Raw genomic sequence first — 22,812 nt, 5'->3', positions numbered from 1 at the left:
AATTTCGGTTGCGATGTCAGGTGACCAAAGTTCAATGTAAATTCAACGTCTAATGTTAATTTGATGTCTAATACCAACGTCAGCTGATGTTGATATTTGTTGTTTTTAGGTTGCGAAACCAAAATTCAACATTAAGTCAACATCAAATTGGTGTCAAATACTGACGTCATGACGTCAATTTTAATTCTCAACCAAAATATAGTAGATACATTTTTAATCAAAACAATAAGTAATAGTAGTTTTATTTAATCTAAAAAGTGCTGTAAGTACCTTGAGATATAATCGTTGTATTCATGTTCGTTTTAAATATTAAAACATTATTAACATATAGTATATTTTTAATTAAAAACAATTAGTATTATTCATTTTGTTATTAACTGAAAAGTAATAAATGTTTGAATACCATGTGACAATATCCTTGCTATTATTATTATTATTATTATATTAAATAAAACTACTACTACTACTACTACTACTACTAATAATAATAATAATTAGGTTTAATGTAAAAAGTGTTGCAACTAGCAAACAGTAATTAAAAGAAATACTAAAAAGCAATAAAATATTTTATTTAGTTTGAAAATACACTCCAATATTTCCAAAAAGTTTGTTTTTCCTTAATTACTTTTGGATACGACTGTCATTAAGATTGTACAATTTGATTACCTGTGTCACAAAAAAGGTGCCATGTAATTTGTTTCAGGTTTGATTGTGTTTAGTCAAACGACATTCACAGTCAGCTGATTGGCTAAGCAAAACAGTGTGTCCCGAGCTGAGCGTCCATCACAACAATGGCGGATTTCAAACTACTTCTGAGTGTCCAGGCGACTAACTCCCAGTGAGGCGATTTTGATTTTCTTCAGGTATTACAGCCCCTTATCACTGAGTTTATGACAGCTACATGTTTCACTTTCAGATCACTTCTGCATATCTTTACGAAAAGATCCACTGGGTGGATGAAAATAAAGGAAATCCTTTAAAGAAGGAAGAAATGCCATCTGTGTTAAAGGCTCAAATCTTCAATCCGTTTGTGTGTTTACTCTCAAAGTCACAGACAACTGAAATCCAAGTAATCTGGTAATGAGACTGTCAATCAGCGGGATTATATTCTCCAGAGCCGCACCAGAATGGAGCCTTTTTCCCCCTCCTTGTCCAAGGCTTAGAGACAGAGGTCGGATGGATAATTGCTGTTTTTCTTGGCTTTCCGCTTAACCAACTGCAACATTTCAATTGCCCATTAAAATGCTAATGGTTACGTTAATTGTACACATGGGTCCGTTAAAAGGGTGAACTGTTCGAATATATTTGCTTAAGTAAAAAAAGGACCATCTTGCTTCAGGTTAGCATATCCCAGCATGCACGGCATCGGATTAAAGTATCCAAGCGTGTTCTGCTGAAAATGAATGAATGGTATCACATGACTGATACTTCACATTGTGCTGCTTGTTGACTTACGATCTGAGCCTGGTGGAATGAGTGAAAAAATCCTGTTTTTTACCGTGGGATAAAAAATAAAAAAGGTAATTTTATCTCACAGTTCAGAATTTTTCTTGTAATTCTGTAAATATGCAAACTTGGAATTGTGAGGGAAAAAGTCTGATTCTGAGTTTGACTTTTTTTTCACAATTCAGAATTTATATATTGCGGTTTTTTTTTTTTTTTTAAGAATTCTGAGTTTACATTTTGCAATTAATTCTCGCTAATTACTTTTTTTTTTCTCAAAATTATGACTACTTTTTTCTCGCAATTCAGATTATTTTTTTTCTGCCACAGAATTAAAATAAAAAAGATAAGCGCGACTTTCTGTCTAACAATTCAGACTTTTTTCTCGCAACTGCCAGTTTATATCTCACTTTCCGACTTTTCTTTTCAGAATTGTGACAAAATAGTAACATTTTGATTTTATATACTGTATGTAAATTCTGACTTTGTTTTCTCAGAAAACTTAGTTTGCAATTCTGACATTTTTCTCATAATTCTGAGTTTACATTTCACAATTTTGACTTTTTCCCCCAGAATTCTGACTTTACATCTTGCAGTTTAGTTTTAATTTGTTTGTTTGTTTGTTTCTGCCATGGAATAAAAAAAATAAATAAAAAAATATGAAAGTGACATTCCAGCCAACCATGTTTTGTTTACAGCAAAGGAATTATTATTATTATTTTTTTACAAATCCTCATTTTGTACTTCTAATTCGTGACCAGTGTTTTGTTTTTCCCTCTCCTCTGTGCTTCCGCGTTCGTCTTTACGGAGCTTACACTACGCCTACATCCTACTTCATCCTCTTGAACACCACTCTCGTGAACATAACACTTAGCGGAAGCTAGAGATTACAGTTTATAAAGTTTTAAATCTGGCTATTTTTCTTACACAAACGCATTGCTTCGTTTCAGAAGGCCTGTATTTACCGCCCAGAGCCGTGTGGAGTATTTTTATGATGGATGGATGCACTTTATTTTGTTTCAAAATCTCAACCGCTATTCACTGTCATTATAAACTTGGAAAAGCCAGGACATTTTTTTAATACAACTAAGAAAGGACACCTAGGATGGCTTGAAGGTGAGCAAATCATGTGGTCATTTTCATTTTTGGGGGAACTATCCCTTTAAAAACACTGTAGCATTGTGGCAGCAAGATTTGGATGGCTGATATATATATATATATATATACTCATCTTTTTATTCCATATTCTGGTATGCTTGCATATTTTGGTATGAAAACCATCTGACATGTTGTGACGTATGAGTTTCAAGGCATCAATCAGTGCTGCTGGACCGCTCTGGTCCCATCGACTGAGGGGTCACCGCGCTGATGGCCCTGAGAGAGGAACGTTCAAGCATTCGACACATCAATCACCCCAAAAAGGCACTCCACCCCGCGGCACGCTTCACCGCTGTCCCGAGTCTGCCGCCGTGACGTTTTGATGGGGCGTGCGAGCCAGCGGTAAATCGACATCACAAGGTGAACATCAAAACACACGCGCTCACCGCGATTCCCCCAGCATGTTTTGTTTACACGCGTTTGACAGGCCAAGCACAATGTCTCTTCTCCACCGTCACACGCGGTCTGTTCTCGTTTACAGTGCTGTCAGTGAGGACCAGAGAATTCTGGGAATTCACACATGGAAACTGTGCCCGAAGGGTGTTTTGGTGGAGCAGAGTGCAAGTGTGGTTAAAAAAAGGTTCTTGACCTTTTCCATATGAGCATCATGTTAATGCCCTGAAGCAACTATGAGAAAAATCTGGTTTGGGAAAATTTTCAGCTTTTTAATCAGCACATGGGTTCAATGATGAGATCTACCATCCATCCATCCATAGTTCTGTCCATCTGTCTAGGGTTCATTCTAACTACTTTGTCTCTTTTTCTGTCCGTTTATATTGTCTTGCTGTCTATCTATCTATCTATCTATCTATCATTCTGTCCATCATTGTCTGTCTAGTGTTCTTCTATCTATCTATCTATCTATCTATCTATCTATCTATCTATCTATCTATCTATCTATCTATCTATCTATCTATCTATCTATCTATCTATCTATCTATCTATCTATCTATCTATCTATCTATCATTCTGTCCATCATTGTCTGTCTAGTGTTCTTCTATCTATCTATCTGTCTATCTGTCTGTCTATCTATCGTTCTGTCCATCATTATATCTGTCTAGTGTTCTTCTCTTTCTATCTATCCATCGTTCTATCTTTCTATCTATCATTCTATCTGTCCTTCTATAATTCTATCATTCCATCTATTGATCTATCGTTATGTCTGTCTATCATTCTTTCTATGTATAAGTTTATCTGTCTGTCTGTCTGTCTGTCTATCTATCGTTCTATCATTTTATCACTCTATCTATCGTTCTGTCAATCGTTATATCTGTCTAGCGTTATTCTATCGATCTATCTATCTATTAATCATCCATCTGTGTTGCTTCTCTGCTGTTCCACAGATTCTTCCTTTTGTCATGTTCTCTGAGCTGTTCATTATTTAAGTGCATTACAGAAAGTATTTTAAGTTGGAATTCAGTGTCATTACCGAGATAAGCGGATGTAAAATGACCCAGATTAATTCTGTTGTAAATTCATTCGGCCGGTTATCCAGCTCCCTTTTCTATGAACTGTCTGGAGCGAGAATGAGGTTTTGCTTCATTAAATATCAGCACTGTGATAGGAAATAGGAGCCTGAGTGCAAGTACGGCGGCTTCAAGGAAAATACCATAAAAGAGCTGACAGAACACAATTTAGAGTAAAGGAGCAGAGTAAAAACTCAAATTTTATCCCCCATCACCCTTACTGCTCCATCTCTCTCTCATTCTGTCTGTCTGTTCGCTCTCTCTCTCTCTCTCTCTCTAGCAGGATGCCGTGATGTCTGGTGTTGATAGTGTATGTATTTTAGGAGTGTGATTTGAGAGCTTGAGGGAATATGGGTGTGAGGAATAAAAGGCACGCTATGACACCAAACGCAGAAAAAATGCAGAAAAGGAGAGAGAAATAAAGCAAGGAATGAAAGGGAAAAATGAAAGAGATGCAAACAATCCCTCACAGACAGACTTCATATATCGAAGGTCCACTGTGATAGAATTGTTCTTACACACCGGAAGCATCAAATATGCTGCAATTCTTTGGCAACTAACAGACTAGGAAGTGATGCAAGACATATTTTCATAAGTAAATACAAATGTTGACCCTGCTGAAGCAATAAAACTCCATTCAAAGCAGTAGAAGAGTTAAACCTTCTTTATCTGAGGAACATCTGGAAAGTAAGTTGCTGTAAAGTAAGTTGTGACAGGCATCATATTGGTTCTTAATGAAGGTTTCTCACAATGCCAAATGATGAAGTGCTAACTTTAGCACGGCAGGCACATCTGGGTGATAAGCATCTAGAATATTCCAGCCACTTTCCATGAACTCAACATGCATCACATGGTCTTCAATCATTGCATTAGAAACCAGCTCTTCTGCGTCTCATTAACATGGCCAGCAGGAAAACACCAGCATCTATTTCTGTCTAATTAGCATGGGAAAAACGCTGCAGTGCTGGAATTTCACAAGGAATGAAAAGCTCAGCAAAGTGTACCATTACGATGAGCCATGGCTGTGAGTGAAATTAAATGAAGTAAATGCCATGCTTTCACAATTTCACACTTTGAAAGACAACACATGAAATCAAGATGATGGTTTAGATGGGTTTACAGATTTTGGGTTTGTATTACGATTGTATTGAAAAGTGTGCCAGTTTCACTTTGTTTTTATATTTGTGTGATTTTAATAATTTCCGTGAACAGACTTTTAAATTATTTCAATAGGTTTGTAAAACATATATTTAAAAAAAATTATAGTTTATTTTTAGTTTTCCGCATAATGTATTATTACTGTTGTAGTGTAACATAAAAATACATGTTTAATGCTAACAACAGCAATGATAATATTAATGTTATTAGTAAATACTACTAAATATTATATTTCATATTAATATTAAAATTGATATTATTGTAAAATCTTACTTTTAGGTGTTGTTAGCATTAATAACTTATTACATTAGCTTTATATTATATTATTTATTATACAATAATAATATTATAATATGTAAATATTTCTGTACACATTATCACTTTCACCCAAAAAAAAAAGAAAAAAAGAATATATATTTACTGAGAATATTCTCACCCTCAGGCCGTCCAAGATGTAGCAGAGTTTGATTCTTCATCAAAACAGATTTGGAGAAATGTAGCATTACGTCACTTGCTCACCAGTGGATCCTCTGCAGTGAATGGGTGCCGTCAGAATGAGAGTCCAAACAGCTGATGAAAACATCCCAAAAATCCACAAATAATCCACACCACTCCAGTCCATCAGTTAATCTCTTGTGAAGCAAAACGTTGCATGTTTAGAAGAAACAAATCTGTTTCCATGAAAAACAAACTCATCTACATCTTGAATTAAACCCTCAAGCATTTATTTTGGTGGAACACTGAAGGAAGACCTGAAAGTTTATGTTAATAGGTGGCTGTATTATTTACTGTATTAATTTCTTCATTTTAAATCACAAAAAACTCTTAACACTTTAACACTTTTTGGTCTCTGAAAAAGAGTCTGACTGCTTAAAAATAAATAAATAAAGCATGTGTAAAGCCTTAAAGAAAAAAATCTCTATTGGCAGCAGAACGTGGGCAAAACTTCAATTTGGAGACAGAAGGCATGGCTTGTTGGTTTGCAGTTTTTACACGTCCTGTTTCAGTGCAATTGTGAGTCTTTTTGTTCTTTTAGCGTGGATGCCTCAGAAGCAGCAGTATGTGATATTAAATGTTCATCGTATTGCAGTTAAGTTGCAATATAAGGCAAAACAATCACAATGTGATTTGTTGACCAAATCATATAGCCCTAGATAAGGGTTTGGGTTTGGGGTTAAGCGTTTGATATTTCAGAGAGCAGAAATTGAGAAATGGGCTGTCAGCTTATGGATTTGCAATGACAGGTGTGTATGTGTGTATGTGTTTGTGTAAAAATGACTTTTACAGACCTGTCCCTTCATGTGTGCTCTTCTTCTGATCATCAGCACTTCAACATGTTTATTATACCGTGTGTCAGTGACAGATTTCTCCCCTCACCACTGTCTGATTTGTTTTCTCAGAGCTGTTTTGCTGTTAACAGATCAGCGTTGTCCAGAGAATGATCTCTCGCCACCCTTGTTAAAGAAACAGTTCACCCAAAAATTAAAATTTGCTGAATATTTACTCACCCTCAGGTCATCCAAGATGTAGATGAGTTTGTTTCTTCTTTGGAACATATTTGGAGAAATGCAGCATTACATCACTTGCTCACCAATGGATCCTCTGCAGTGAATGGGTGCCGTCAGAATGAGAGTCCAAACAGCTGATAAAAACATCACAATAATCCACAAGTATTCCATTCAATTCCAGTCTTATAAAGTGAAAAGCTCTCTCTCTCTCTCTCTCTCTGTGTGTGTGTGTAAGAAACAAATCATGTCATCTATTGCTTTCTCCAGTTAAAATTTTTTTTTTTTTTTTTTCTGAATCAGGAAAGAAATACGTTTTCAATATAAGTGAAAACAGTCCAAAACAGTTCTAAACAAATATGTTGGTGGATTTTGATGTGAGAGGACAACAGGGGATGGACTTTTTCACTGGAGGAAGTATTATTATTATGGACATTATGACTGGTTTAAAGTTAAAACTCCATAATGATGGATTTGTTTCTTACAAACATGCAGCTTTTTTCTTCACAAAATGATAACTGGTGGACTGGAGTCGTGTGGATTGCTTGTGGATTATTGTGATGTTTTTATCAGCTGTTTGGACTCTTCTTCTGAAGGCACCCATTCACTGCAGAGGATCCACTGCTGAGTGATCTGTTCTATGAGGAAACAAACTCATCTACATCTTGCATGTCTTGAGGGGAGGCCTATTCCTTTAACAGACACAACCCTGAGAAATGCAGTCTGTAAAACACACTATCTGACAGCATTCTGCTGTTTAAATATTTGTTCCTGAGATTCTCACAGACAAATTCACACCTTCGATGTTTTGATCACGTTTCTCAGTTCGACTCGTAAAAGTGACACCAATTAGCCACTCTGAGATCTTTCAGACAAGCCGTGCAAATGCAAGACACGTGCTGGAAAACTCTTCGGCGTCATACTGCACGGTGGCAGATTTTTAGCGCGCACCGACCGCTGGAGATTCACTTCTATTGTACGCGACTTCAAAGCCACTGAGCTTTCAGAGATAAAGCCAAAGCCTTCAGAAATGAGGGTTATTTCATTCGTCGTCTCTGAGGGCCCCAAATTCTCCTTCATTCTTTCTAAATTATATAGCATTTACAGACAGACCCCTACAATAAGTCTTCACCCCTCAACAGAGCGCGTATATTGTAGTAGATTGCATTGGCCAGAGCTGAAAAGTGTGTTACAATGGTCGCTCACTCTCAGTACAGTTCAAAGGATATTTTCATTTCTTATTTCCTTCTCAAAAAAAAAAAAAAAACAGCCTTCTGTGATTAAACCTGCTCTAAATCGAAAGCACAATTGCAAAAGGTAAATGGCTTTGTGCTTTTGGCCATCTGATCAAAGCAGCGAACAATCTCGCTTCAATCGTTTGGCTCTTTTTTTCCCATAGGAAGCGGATTTGCATGGCTGTGTTTTTAGATTCACTCTTGGGAAGTTGAATGCATTTCTTAAAGATGAGAAAAATATTATCTTTTTTTTTTTTTTCTGAAATATCTTTTCATATATATTCATGAGTCCAACAGTGTCCTCTAAACATGGCCCGGATGTGGGTGTGTAACTTATCTACTGGTTTAACTGTCCATCACACTGACCAGACACACACACACACACATACACGGGATGAATCATCACAAGTTATGACTGCAGAATGTGCAACGGTGTGCTGCATTAGACTCATTATTTATGGTGAACGGCACGAGTGTCCACCAGGGCTATTTCTGTGTGCGTGTGTGCGTGTGTGCGTGTGTGTGTCACACACAGTTGTGAATTACAATGGCAGTCGGACGAGGAAAAAACAAATTAGAAATGCTGCCTAAAATAAGGAGTGCAGAGAGAAGCATAGATCATTCCCTCCAGCGAGAGAGAGAGAGAGAGAGAGAGGACAGACTCAGCAGACAGACCTGTGTGTGTGTGTGTGTGTGTGTGTGTGGAGATGCAATGAAACAGAATCAGGTAGAGCCAACAAATCAAATGAGGCACAACAAGGTATGATGGAGGTACAAGAGTCATAATGAGGTAATTTGAGGCAGAACTTAACATTGCATGTATTATGCATATTATATATATAGTAGAAATTGTTATTAACATATACAATGTAATGTGTGTGTGTGTGTGTGTGTGTATATATATATATATATATATATATATATATATATATATATATATATATATATATATATATATATATATATATTAGTGCTGTCAATCGATTAAAAATTTCATTGCATTAATCACAGTCATGGACTGTGATTAATCATGATTAATCACAAATTTAAAATATTAGGATTTACCTGTAAATGTGTTGAAATAAAGAAATGCATGACAAACTAGTTTAAGGAAACAGAACCTTTCACACTTCTGCCAGGTATGAGACATAATCCTTATTATTATTTTGCTTTTATTCAGCCATTATCAGCCTTTATACTGGCAATAAAACGTTTACCAAGCCACATCGCTTCAATCCCAGTATACATTTACCCAACTATTATCAAAAGTATTTCTAAATAAATACAACAAAACATTTTCTTGCGACCTAACATGAAGTATTATGATAAAATGCATTATGAAGAAGAATTGGACCTGTTCTGCAGGTGCATTAGAGCTAATATTAGCATCATGCTTCATAAAACAATTTATGAGATTAAGAGTACACTTTTACTCAGAACTCACTTCAAACCACCATCGAATGTTTGTAATAACTTCCTTTTACGATCACATGTGGAATTTGGTCATTTACTGTTGTTAAAATATGCTATTTATAGCCTTTTATATCGCTCCAAATTTTATATGGAGCTAAACTCTGCAGCAGGGGTGCGTTTCCCGAACAACGACTTAACTCGCTGATTAACCACCAAAGTACGATGCATTGTTTTGGAAACGAACTAACTAGTCAAGACTGTTTCCCGAACACGGTCGCATCTCCGTTGTTTGAACCACATTGGTTCAGCAACATAGGTCCATTGGTAATGACGTCACACGCATGTGTTGGAGGAATAACTTCTGTTATTTAACTGATTAGAGATCTCTAAGATGCTGCTGTATTGAACATGGCACCTACTGACTAATTTACTATTTTTTGTTCCCTGTCATTTTGCTTTATTTGATGTTTGATTCATCGCAAGTTCCCTCTTACGTCATACTCTGGGGATCCCTTAGGCATTTATGCACATGCGCACTTTTCAAAAATGGCACTTACAAAAATACATAATTAAAATGCATTTTATATTTAGATAGAATGGAAGATACAGATAGTACTGCATGTTAGCTTGCTTGTTGTGCCCAATAACATATTTATTTAAGCCCATATATCTTATTAACAAGAAACTATGCTTCTAACCACAGATCGAGAGCTGCAGTTCCAACCACGTAAGTTTGTGACGCTGATTGCGAATGTTCGTTTGAACTATGGTTTCGGGAAACACCGAATCGTTGAACTATGCTGGTAACGATGGAACTTGCGACCATAGTTGGCTAACGATGCTTTTGGGAAACGCACCCCAGATTGGCCCTCCAGGGAAAGATCTGAGGAACCCTGGTCTAGAGACTTTGATATGTCAATAATACACCCACAACAATAGGTTGCGCCAAAAACGCATAAAACGAGTGTGCCATGAAATATGTAATGTAATGTGTGTTGTAAAGATCGCGAGTGAAAACAAAAGAAAAAGAAAAGCTTACAGCGGCACAAGTCGTGACTGTCATGTTAGCCTGATGGGACCAAACTTCCTCTGTAAGTGATTTTAAAACATAAGACAGTACCCGGATTTGAAGACTACAATAAGATTTCACTTCTACTGTTAATAAAATTTTGGTAGGCTACTATGAGTTGTAGGCTATAGCCTAAATATTATATAATTCAGATGGGCTATCTGTTATTTTTATGGTATATCAAAAAGTGTATATTTTTCAATGTCATTGTTGGTACATTTTACCAGTATTTACAACCCATTCTCACACCCAACTCATCACATATTGAAGCTTGGTCAGGACCATTGGCGTCGCTTTTTGATGCTCAAGGTACCCCTTAGCGTCATTTTTCGACTTGCAGGGTCCTCCGTTGTTTTCAGTTGTTTGTCTTAGTTTAATGGTTTGCATGCATTTGTAAAAAAAATAGAAATCATTTTATATAAATGTATACTTTTATTGGAGCACCTAACCCCAACCCTACCCTAAACCTACCCACTTCTGAACAATATAAAACACGTAACAGGCAAATATAAGTGCAGTCACAGGTATTTATTGCAAAAACTGACCACAAACAAACAGCATAAAAGTATTACAAACAAGTCGTGTTGCATTCCAAGTCTTCTGAAGCCATAAAAAGTCTTTATGAGAAGGGAGTAAAACATAAGGTTTTAATTGCTGAAAATGATCCCGCTCCGTTAACGTGCTCACATCTCATTCAAAAGCATACTCCCGTCCCGCAGCATGACGCAATCAGTCACGAGACACACAAGAACCAATAGCATTTCACAACCAAGGCTGAAGTAAGGCTTCTTCTGGAGGCATTTTTTGAATTTGCGCACAGACTGCAGCATACACGATGAGCTTAACGGATGCCAAGTTGTCCTGACCAAGTTCCAATATGTGACGAGTTGGGAGTGAGAACGGGTTGGCATTTACCATACTTTCAAAACAAAAATTAAAATAGGAAAAATATGCAATATGAAAATAATTTAAGAAAAAATGTGTTTTACAGGGAGAGAGAGAAAAAAATATATATATATTTGGTTTACAATAAAAGGCTTTTTCTAAATGGTACATCTGAAAAAAGGGGTGTCGTCTTATATTCAGGTCAATACGGTATATATATGTATATATGTATGTATGTATGTGTGTGTGTATATATATATATATATATATATATATATATATATATGTTGTCACACTCTGGGTTGGCGAGGAACGATGGCAACTAGGAATACTGAACACAGTCTTTAATACAATCCAAACACAGGGTATATCCATACTGCAAACGGCAAGAAACACACAAACATAACGAGTAGACCCGACAGAGACACACAGAATGAACTGAGACTATTATACAAGGGGCAATCAGGGAAACGCAGGTGCAGGGAATGAACTAATTAAACTAAACAAGGACAGGAACATGACCAAATAAGGGAAAACAGGAACAGAAACAGAAACGGGGGAAAACAGGTCCATGATCCTGACATACATATATACACACACACACATATATACAGTGAGGAAAATAAGTATTTGAACACCCTGCTATTTTGCAAGTTCTCCCACTTAGAAATCATGGAGGGGTCTGAAATTGTCATCGTAGGTGCATGTCCACTGTGAGAGACATAATCTAAAAAAAAAATCCAGAAATCACAATGTATGATTTTTTACCTATTTATTTGTATGATACAGCTGCAAATAAGTATTTGAACACCTGTCTATAGCTAGAATTCTGACCCTCAAAGACCTGTTAGTTTGCCTTTAAAATGTCCACCTCCACTCCATTTATTATCCGAAATTAGATGCACCTGTTTGAGGTCGTTAGCTGCATAAAGACACCTGTCCACCCCATACAATCAGTAAGAATCCAACTACTAACATGGCCAAGACCAAAGAGCTGTCCAGAGACACTAGAGACAAAATTGTACACCTCCACAAGGCTGGAAAGGGCCATGGGGAAATTGCCAAGCAGCTTGGTGAAAAAGGTCCACTGTTGGAGCAATCATTAGAAAATGGAAGAAGCTAAACATGACTGTCAATCTCCCTCAGACTGGGGCTCCATGCAAGATCTCACCTCGTGGGGTCTCAATGATCCTAAGAAAGGTGAGAAATCAGCCCAGAACTACACGGGAGGAGCTGGTCAATGACCTGAAAAGAGCTGGGACCACCGTTTCCAAGGTTACTGTTGGTAATACACTAAGACGTCATGGTTTGAAATCATGCATGGCACGGAAGGTTCCCCTGCTTAAACCAGCACATGTCCAGGCCCGACTTAAGTTTGCCAATGACCATTTGGATGATCCAGAGGAGTCATGGGAGAAAGTCATGTGGTCAGATGAGACCAAAATAGAACTTTTGGTCATAATTCCACTAAACGTGTTTGGAGGAAGAAGAATGATGAGTACCATCCCAAGAACACCATCCCTACTGTGAAGCATGGGGTGGTAGCATCATGCTTTGGGGTGTTTTTCTGCACATGGGACAGGGCGACTGCACTGTATTAAGGAGAGGATGACCGGGGCCATGTATTGCGGGATTTTGGGAACAAGCTCCTTCCCTCAGTTAGAGCATTGAAGATGGGTCGAGGCTGGGTCTTCCAACATGACAATGACCCGAAGCACACAGCCAGGATAACCAAGGAGTGGCTCTGTAAGAAGCATATCAAGGTTCTGGCGTGGCCTAGCCAGTCTCCAGACCTAAACCCAATAGAGAATCTTTGGAGGGAGCTCAAACTCCGTGTTTCTCAGCGACAGGCCAGAAACCTGACTGATCTAGAGAAGATCTGTGTGGAGGTGTGCCAAAATCCCTCCTGCAGTGTGTGCAAACCTGGTGAAAAACTACAGGAAACGTTTGACCTCTGTAATTGCAAACAAAGGCTACTGTACCAAATATTAACATTGATTTTCTCAGGTGTTCAAATACTTATTTGCAGCTGTATCACACAAATAAATAGTTAAAAAATCATACATTGTGATTTCTGGATTTTTTTTTTTAGATTATGTCTCTCACAGTGGACATGCACCTACGATGACAATTTCAGACCCCTCCATGATTTCTAAGTGGGAGAACTTGCAAAATAGCAGGGTGTTCAAATACTTATTTTCCTCACTGTATATATATATATATGTATGTATGTATGTATGTATGTATGTGTGCTGTCAAAAGATGAATCGCATCCAAAATAAAAGTTTTTTTTTTTTTTTTACATAATATGTGTGTGTACTGTGTATATTTATTATGTATATATAAATACACACTCATACAATATATATTTTGAAAATATTTACATGTATTTAAATGTATATATTTATATTTATATAATTTATATTATATATAAATATATTTAATATACAAATATAAAATTTTTCTTAAATATATACATGCATGTGTGTGTATTTATATATATATATATATATATATATATATATACATAATAAATATACACAGTACACACACATATATTATATAAACAAAAACTTTTATTTAGGATGTGATTATTCGCAATTAATCTTGAAGCGTTAATTTGCAAAAACCGATAAATGGCACTTTAAAAAGAATTAGCTGATTGCCGTGCATTGTTCTACACATATAGCGCGATCTGAGCCCTAAACACGTTTTGTCAAAAAAGCCGGTATTGTTCACTTTCAAGGCACCGCGAGTTCACGTTTTACTGCAGAAGTCGACAAGCACCCTTGTTGTTTTTGAACAGTAGCCGATAAGTCCATTCTAGCGAATCAGCGTGCTGTATTCAGGACAGGTGACAAGGCTACTTTCACTTTGAAAAGACATGCTAGCTGAAAGGAGTTTAGTCAAAGCGGACTAAAAGTGATCGAGGATGGATAATTTTGACAAACTTGATGAATCTGTGATATCTTCTTCAGGGCATAAAAGGAAAATAAAAGCCTTGCAAAAGCAGCGCATTAGAATGATGAGGGAAAAGCTCCATGTATTGCGTGTAATCACATCCATACAGTCTATGATCACAACAACAATAACGTTTGTCAGGCATCTACATTGTCATCTGAGGAGATTACAAAGATTAAACAAGTGTTTTTTTTGTTTGTTTGTTTTTTTATACTCTAAAACATGAAATGTGGAATTATCTGCTTTTGCTATAAAACTAATTTTTAATATGTAAAACACAAAAACATACTTTCAATTAACTTTAATTTAGTAAATTACCTGTATTTGATTAAGTTATTATTACTTAATCAAAACAACCCAACTGCAGTTTGATTGATATTACTTGGAATAAAAAAAAAAAAAACAGGATTTCTGAAAAAAAAAGTTATAGTTTTTTTGCTTCATATATGTGTATATATATATATATATATATATATATATATATATATATATATATATATATATATATATATATATATATATATATATATATATTGTTGTTGCTGTGGCTCTTAATTTTACTTAAAGTCTTTTGTTAATTGTGTTCTTTTTCTGTCATTTTAATACTTTTTTAATGTCTTATAGTGTAATCATTTTTATTTTAGTTGCAGTTTTAGTTATTTTAGTACAAGTTAAACTAAATGGAAACGTTGTCTTGGCAACTAGGTGAAATACCTAGTTAAAAAAAAATAAAAAATACTTGTACACACACACACACACACATATATATGTATGTATGTATGTGTATATATCTATATATATATATATATATATATATATGAATAAATGAAATTTAATATATATTTCAGTTAATGTAACTAGAATAATTCTGTGGTCTACTGAGTGCAATTTGGCTTTTATACATTTCATAACACATTCACACACAAACACACACACACACACACTTAGGCGACAGGTGGTGATGGTTACTTTTAGCAAAATGCATCCTCTCTGTGCTCCACGGCTGACATTTGTCTCTCAGGCTTGTGAGTAAGGAACATCATCGTGAGTGCAGTTCCATGGTAACAGATTCTTTGAAATCTGTTATTGAGTCCATTGGGGCCCAAACAGGTTCTGATCGCTCTTCACACACATCTGACTGTGAAAGCAGCACACTCGTGTTGTGATCTGTTAGATGAATTACAATGCTTCACAATCAATTATTAAGCATCATAATTAATTATGAAGCTTTCAGTTTTACCATCAGCTGAGAACAAACAAGAACAAATCAAGCTATGCAGAACTAATAGGAAGAAAGTCACTCTGCAAGTAATAAAAAGATGTGTTTGCGAATGTGTTGCATTTGTTTTTGTGCAGAGTTACAGGAGGAAAGGATGTGGAAACATGATGGAAGCAAAAGAAAAACAATCCCTGAACTGACACAGTATCTTATTTAAATTTAACACGTCATTGTGTGTTGATGGCTACTGACCTTTTGACCTTTTGTGTTTCACAGAAGAAAGATCCAGTTTGGAAGGATATGGGGTGAGTAATGATGACTGATTATTCATTTTTGGTTAAAGTATCCTTCTAAAGAGTGTTTCCAGGCATGACACAAAAAGTAGAAATGTCATTTCATCTGGTAAAATTACAGTAATTCATAGGATCAAGTGTCTTTTAAAAAACAGCCACAACAACAGTATGATAAAAGACAATGTGCAATATATGTGCAATGAATTGTAAAATTTAAAAATATATTTAGATTTTTCACATTAATAATACTACTAATAATATATCAGTATTATATTCATAAATTATGTATTTAAAATATTTTTATAACATCAGCCATTTATAATATCAATAATAATATATCAATATTAAATGAATATGAAACTAATGTTTACATAATTATTTAATTGAAGTATTTTAATAATTAATCAATATTTTAATCATGTTAATTATTAATTTTACTTTATTGTTTTATTCAAAAATTATCAATATTGAGCAGTGTGTATTTTACAGTATATATTACTGTATATCAGCATTATATTCATAAATATATTAAATATATATTTAGATTTTTCACATTAATAATAATAACATATCAGTATTATATTCATAATTGTATGCATTTAAGAGATTTTTATAACATCAGTAAATTATTATATCAATATATCGATTATTATCAGTATTTTACAATATATATTACTGTATATCAGCATTATATTCATAAATATTTTATATATTTTAGATATTGTAATATCAGGAATAATATATTCATATTATATTCATATGAAATCAATGATTATGTAACTATGTAAGTATTTTAATAATTAACACAATTTTAATTACAGGATATATACCGGTGTGTGTGTGTGTGTGTGTGTGTGTGTGTGTGTGTGTGTATATATACAGTGAGGAAAATAAGTATTTGAACACCCTGCTATTTTGCAAGTTCTCCCACTTAGAAATCATGGAGGGGTCTGAAATTGTCATCGTAGGTGCATGTCCACTGTGAGAGACATAATCTAAAAAAAAAATCCAGAAATCACAATGTATGATTTTATAACTATTTATTTGTATGATACAGCTGCAAATAAGTATTTGAACACCTGTCTATCAGCTAGAATTCTGACCCTCAAAGACCTGTTAGTCTGCCTTTAAAATGTCCACCTCCACTCCATTTATTATCCTAAATTAGATGCACCTGTTTGAGGTCGTTAGCTGCATAAAGACACCTGTCCACCCCATACAATCAGTAAGAATCCAACTACTAACATGGCCAAGACCAAAGAGCTGTCCAAAGACACTAGAGACAAAATTGTACACCTCCACAAGGCTGGAAAGGGCTACGGGAAATTGCCAAGCAGCTTGGTGAAAAAGGTCCACTGTTGGAGCAATCATTAGAAAATGGAAGAAGCTAAACATGACTGTCAATCTCCTCGGACTGGGGCTCCATGCAAGATCTCACCTCGTGGGGTCTCAATGATCCTAAGAAAGGTGAGAAATCAGCCCAGAACTACACGGGAGGAGCTGGTCAATGACCTGAAAAGAGCTGGGACCACCGTTTCCAAGGTTACTGTTGGTAATACACTAAGGCGTCATGGTTTGAAATCATGCATGGCACGGAAGGTTCCCCTGCTTAAACCAGCACATGTCCAGGCCCGACTTAAGTTTGCCAATGACCATTTGGATGATCCAGAGGAGTCATGGGAGAAAGTCATGTGGTCAGATGAGACCAAAATAGAACTTTTTGGTCATAATTCCACTAAACGTGTTTGGAGGAAGAAGAATGATGAGTACCATCCCAAGAACACCATCCCTACTGTGAAGCATGGGGGTGGTAGCATCATGCTTTGGGGGTGTTTTTCTGCACATGGGACAGGGCGACTGCACTGTATTAAGGAAAAGATGACCGGGGCCATGTATTGCGGGATTTTGGGGAACAACCTTCTTCCCTCAGTTAGAGCATTGAAGATGGGTCGAGGCTGGGTCTTCCAACATGACAATGACCCGAAGCACACAGCCAGGATAACCAAGGAGTGGCTCTGTAAGAAGCATATAAAGGTTCTGGCGTGGCCTAGCCAGTCTCCAGACCTAAACCCAATAGAGAATCTTTGGAGGGAGCTCAAACTCCGTGTTTCTCAGCGACAGGCCAGAAACCTGACTGATCTAGAGAAGATCTGTGTGGAGGAGTGTGCCAAAATCCCTCCTGCAGTGTGTGCAAACCTGGTGAAAAACTACAGGAAACGGTTGACCTCTGTAATTGCAAACAAAGGCTACTGTACCAAATATTAACATTGATTTTCTCAGGTGTTCAAATACTTATTTGCAGCTGTATCATACAAATAAATAGTTAAAAATCATACATTGTGATTTCTGGATTTTTTTTTAGATTATGTCTCTCACAGTGGACATGCACCTCGATGACAATTTCAGACCCTCCATGATTTCTAAGTGGGAGAACTTGCAAAATAACAGGGTGTTCAAATACTTATTTTCCTCACTGTATATGTATGTATGTGTGTGTGTGTGTGTGTGTGTGTGTGTGTATATATATATATATATATATATATATATATTTTTATATCATTATTCAAATTGGAAATGTTATAATTTTGATTAGATAGATAGATAGAGTGCCGTGAAAAGGTTTTGCCCCTTCCTGTTTTTATTTTTGCATATTTGTCACACTTAAAAGATTCAGATCATCAAACAAATTTTAATATTACACAAAGATAATGCAAGTAAATACAAAATGCAGTTTTTAAATGATGATTTCATTTATTAAGGGAAAAAAAGCTATCCAAACCTACCTGGCCCTACGTGAAAAATGAATTGCCCCCTCCTGTTAAATCATGAAAGAACTGTGATTAACCACAATATTGTAGAAAGCTGAGTTAAATTTCCCTAGCCAAACCCAGGCCTGATTACTGCCAGACCTGTTGAATCAAGAAATCACTTAAATAGAACCTGTCTGACAAAGTGAAGCATGCTTAAAGAGCAACACATCATTCCGTGATCTAAAGAAATTCAAGAACAGATGAGAAACAGAAATAGTTTATATTTATCAGTCTGGAAAGGGTTATAAAGCCATTTCTAAGGCTTTGGGACTCCAGTAAACCATGGTCAGAACCATTATCCACAAATGGAGAAAACTTGGAACAGTATTTGCAACCATGTTCTTAATTGAAACGTTTTAAAAAATCGCTAGTTTGCTACGCTAACGTTACATTGCTGATTTGCACAACAGTCCCGCAGACTAGCCTTGAATGGACTCCATGCATGTCTACAGTTTTAACTAAACTCCACAAGCTAAAGTTTGTGATCAACACTTGTCAGCTCTGGTGACGTAGCAGCCAGCTAGCGACGGTGTATGATGACGTAACCGTAACCAAGTGGTGTCTCATAGGGGTATGTTTTCACCCCTGGTGCTTACCACTCGGTTTCGAGGGACAAGGGCTAGGGGTAAGACGAAGGGGTAGGAAGGGGAAGGGGTAAGACAGAGAAATGGGATTCACCCTAAATCCGATTGAGATGCTGTGGCATGAACTTAAACAGTCCTTTCATTCTTGAAAACCCTCCAATGTGGCTGAATTAAAACAATTCTGCAAAGAAGAGTGGGCCAAAATTGCTCCACAGCGATGTGAAAGACTCATTGCCAGTTATCGCAAACGCTTGATTGCAGTTGCTGCAAAGGGTGGCATAACCAGTTATTAGGTTTAGGGGGGCAGTTACTTTTTCACGTAGGGCCAGGCAGGTTTGGACAGCTTTTTTCCCTTAATAAATGAAATCATTATTTCAAAACTGCATTTTGTATTTACTCGGGTTATCTTTATTAATATTAAAATTTGTTTGATGATCTGAATCATTCAAGTGTGACATGCAAAAAAAAAAAAAAAAAAACAGGAAAACTTTTTCACACCACTATAGATAGATAGATAGATAGATAGATAGATAGATAGACCACTATGAAATATTGGTTATGGGATATTATATGAAATAATACAATAATTAATAATATATAATTATATAATAACATATAATTTAAAAAAATGATGTATGAGTCAAAATAACAAGATGTCAACATTCAGTTCATCAAAGAAAGAATCATCTCTGCACACAGTTTATATTCTAGTTAAAAATATATTATTACAGTCACCAATAATAGTGTGCACATACTGCAGCCCCATGAGGTAGAGAGACAGTAATTAAACATTTTTAATTAATATCAAACCTTCCCCAGGGAATAATTGGATTAGTGTTTTCTGTATGCGGCTGCTGGTGTTGTGTTCAACGCAGACAGACAGAGAGAATTCAAGAAACATTTTTGATTCTCAGTGATGCTGAACTCAGGGTTTATGTGACGTTACTGAAGCTCCACTCACCCTAACCTCCTTTAATGTGACATCTGTCTTCAAAGCACTTCACAGTTCTGTCAGCGAATCTGGGGAAATCAGTGCACGATGACCCACATATCCCATGATCCTCCATTTTTCCTCTTTGGACTGTCGTTCATTTATTCATTAATCTGATTTCGACACAGATATGAGGTGGATTCTTGACTGTGTGTGTCTCGTTCAGGGAGAATCATCTTTGTTGTTCTCAGGATGCCAAAATTCAGTGACAAACAATCCAAGATGGAGGCTGTCAAAGTTCAACACAAAATTAAATGTTTGAAAAGGCATTAAAGGAATAGTTCACCCAAATAATTTAACTTCTGTCATTGTTTACTCAACTTTATGTCGCTCATGACGTATTTTCGGCCACCTTTTAATATAATAAGCATTTCAAGCATTAAAATGACAAAAAAAAATCAAAATAAAAAAAACTATCATAAAGGTCCATATAGATTTCATTGTCTGAGAAACAACTAAATTTAAGTCGTTATTTGCTAAAACAAAATAAATAAAGTTTTTTAATAAATCTATTGATTCAAAACTAGTCTGAATGATTTGGTCACAAATGTGATATGGGTTTAATGGCTCAAATAAAGTGCACAATAATCCAAGCAGGGGGAGATTAATGTGTAAATCACTATCTTAAGGTCAAACAACAGGCAAAAAATATTTCATTTTTTGCAATAGCCCTCAACTGAAAAAAAGCAACTTTTCGCGGCATTTATTCTGATGATCAAATGTTATAGCTGAGTCAAAAATTACACCCAGATTCCTTATCTGGGACCACACATTTGTTGACCATGGACCTAAAACATATTTTATGTAACTGTCAACCAGATTTGGCCCAAAAATTACAACTTCAGATTTAGTCGCATTTAGCTGGAGACGATTTTGCTCTAACCAACACTTCACCTCCTAAAGACATACAAAACAAGGATGAATGAGAAGTTGGTCCTCCAGGTCTAATAGGCAAGTAAATCTAAATATCATCGGCATAAAGATGATAAGACATACCATGTTTCTTTTTGAAGGGCAGTAAAAAAAAAGAAAACAGAATACGCCCCAAAACGGAGCCCTGAGGAACTCCACAATCAACAGAAACAGAAAAGGAAGAAAATTCCCCAACCCTCACTGAAAAGGATCTTTCTGTCAAATATGAAGAAAACCATTTTAAAACAGTGAGTGCAGTGAGTTCGATGGATTGTACTGTTGTTTAACATCATGCCAGTTGTTCAGCTGACAAAACATCTTTCCAAACAGTAGATAAAACTCAATAAAACTGTTTTAAACGTTGTGAGTTTTGAGGAATTATGCAATTTAGTGCCTTTATAGTACATACCATTGTAAAGCGTGTAAATCTATTTTAAGATCCATTTTTGAATCTTGACAGCTTCAGTCCACATTCATTATAAATGTATGGAAATGAGCAACCAGCATAACCTTCGAAACATCTCTTTTTTTTGTATGAACAAAGGTCATATGGGTTTGGAATGACATGTGGGTGAGTAAACAATGACAGAATTTTCAATTTTGGGTGAACTGTCCCTTTAAATTATTTATCTGCTATCCAGACACAATCACAATTTTGGGTTTTTCCCTCTAGGTCGTTCTGGTTTGATATAAACCCTCTCTGCTAACAACAGAACAAGCCATGTGCCGCATTTAGCCGAGCGGTTGCTAAGCAATAGTCTGACGGCCTCCAAAGCCACCAAATCATGAGAGGAGGATGCGATCGATATCTTCCAGCATCTACACGTCTGTGCTATCAAAGATCAACAGCGGAAACATACTTGAATTTCATGAGCGGATTATGAGGTGTGTGCATTGAATGTCAAGTCTGAGGAGATTTATTTACTGTTTCTAGCCAATGTGGTAGAATTACAGTTTGAGGAGAGACAAAGAATATAGTGACAATTTCCAGCACACACTATCTGAAGCATATACTAAAGCAAAGCAAACTGAAATCATGTTTCTGGCAGCAGGAGCCACCAGAGACAGATAACCTGAACCTGTAATGCTAATATGAGTGTCATGTGAGGCGAAAAGCCGAAATCTGCCGTGTGGGGTTTCACACGTGTCTGCGTTTGTGAAAAAAATCTAGCATGCGTGCGTGTGTGTGTGTGAAAGGCTGCAAAACATTTAGAGGTGCCACAATGTGATATTATACAGGCAGCGACGATATAACGAAGACGCTTTTGTCCATTAAGCAGAGAAAATGTTTTTACACCTCACAGCTCCAAGGAATCAGTCTGTCTTTATAATGCTAATACCGCCACCAACACAAAACGTACAGCCACAATGACAGATCTGAATGTTAATAGTATATATTTATAGCCCTAATAGCCCAAATCTGTTCCTCAGCTTTCTTTTGACTCCTTTCTGAGCCTTTTAATCTTTCCAAAAGAGATTTGACAAGTTATTCTTTATGAAAAATTGATATGACACAGTCATATGAGAGTGTGAGGAGCGAGTGTGACGGGAGATGAAGATGTCTGTGATCTCTTGTTTATAGAGCACAAACTTACAAATCAACCTCAGAATCTCTCTGTCTTTTACAATGGGATCTAAAAGTCTGAAAACATAGAATTTTTTTTTTACTTAAACTTGGTAATAAACTACATTTTAGGATTATTTGTGTC

Source organism: Onychostoma macrolepis, chromosome 25, assembly GCF_012432095.1.
Source record: "Onychostoma macrolepis isolate SWU-2019 chromosome 25, ASM1243209v1, whole genome shotgun sequence".
NCBI classification, from domain to species: Eukaryota; Metazoa; Chordata; class Actinopteri; order Cypriniformes; family Cyprinidae; genus Onychostoma; species Onychostoma macrolepis.
This window is presented reverse-complemented; position numbering follows the sequence as displayed.